Below are 1,361 nucleotides of genomic sequence, written 5' to 3' on the forward strand. Positions count from 1 at the left end.
TGTACATCAGATCTCTAGAATTTATGAATAAAGTTAATCCACTTTTTGAAGTTGTAAATGTGGCCCTTTAAAATTTTTCAAATACAAATTTTGAAGCTATAAATGTGGGGAATTTTACTTTTTGTTTTATTTTTATTTATTTCATTTGAAAGAGAGAGAGAGCAAGCATAAGCAGGGGATAGAGGCAGAGGCAGAGGAAGAAGCAGACTCCCTGCTAAGCCAGGAGCCCTATATAGGGCTCAAGCCCTGGAACTGGAGATTATGACCTGAACTAAAGGCAGATACTTAACCATCTGAGCCACCCAGATGCCCCTATACATGTGGGATTTGTAAACAAACTTCAGATACAACTTTTTCATTGCATATATGTAGAGATCAAGATGACTTTTATATATTGACCTTTTGTCCTATGACCTTGCTAAACTCATTCATTAATTCCAGGATTTATTTTTTAAGTAAAATCTTTGGGATTTTCTATACTCATAATCATGTCTTCGGTAAACACATACATTTTATTTCTTCCTTCCCAATGTTTTTCTTTTTTTTTTTCCTCCAGCCAAATTTATTGAACATAAAAAATTTCTATATACTAAGTGACCTGGATCTGCTACTTCAAAACATGATCCTTTCTTACTAATATTTTGATAATTCAGTCTATTAAGTGTCAAAAGAAGCTTACTCTAATACAAAAGTGCCCAATGCACAACAAATAAATGGCCTACCTACTGGAACTTTAAAGTTCTACAAGATAATTAGCATAGGTAGGATGGAGCCCCTATGACAGGCTACTGGAGAAGTGATATGAGATTTTTAAGAGGTCATTTTGCACACTGCAACCATGATGCTGTCTTGTTTCTGGATCATAATGCTCCCATTATTGATTCTAGACACACCACAAGAATATCAGTGGGGTCTGAGATTAGCTTCCTGCTTGCTAATCTAGAACAGATATGAATCCAGCATGCTCATTTGACAAGGTCTCACAGGAGCCCAAATTAAGTCCTTGTGAATCTGTGCACAAGATTCTAACAATGGAAGGATTCTTCATTGTGTCCTCCAAATGCTGCTCCAATGTCACTTCCATCCTGCCCACTGCCCACCTGGTCTGGGATCCCTCAATGCCTCTGATATTTGTCTTTTTTGTTTTTTTCCTCTTTTACTGCACTATCTAGGACTTCCAGTACCATGCTGAATCCAGTATCATCCTGAAATTAGGAGAAAAGAATTTGGATTCTCACTATTATTCTTGTTCTAAACTTTAGTTTTTTCATAGAAACTCTTTATTGAGTCAAGAAATTTCCTTTCTTTTCTGAGGTTGATGAGACTTCGTTGATGAGACTTCTTATCATGAATGGAGTGGT

At 36.3% G+C, this 1,361-nt stretch overlaps 1 pseudogene; it reads right to left on the reverse strand.

The window, feature by feature from the left end:
* Nucleotides 1-810: 810 nt before the first annotated feature.
* On the reverse strand, nucleotides 811-1,084 carry LOC140615593 (ragulator complex protein LAMTOR5 pseudogene; annotated as a pseudogene).
* Nucleotides 1,085-1,361: the final 277 nt, after the last annotated feature.

This window comes from Canis lupus, chromosome 23, assembly GCF_048164855.1.
Source record: "Canis lupus baileyi chromosome 23, mCanLup2.hap1, whole genome shotgun sequence".
Classification (NCBI taxonomy): Eukaryota; Metazoa; Chordata; class Mammalia; order Carnivora; family Canidae; genus Canis; species Canis lupus.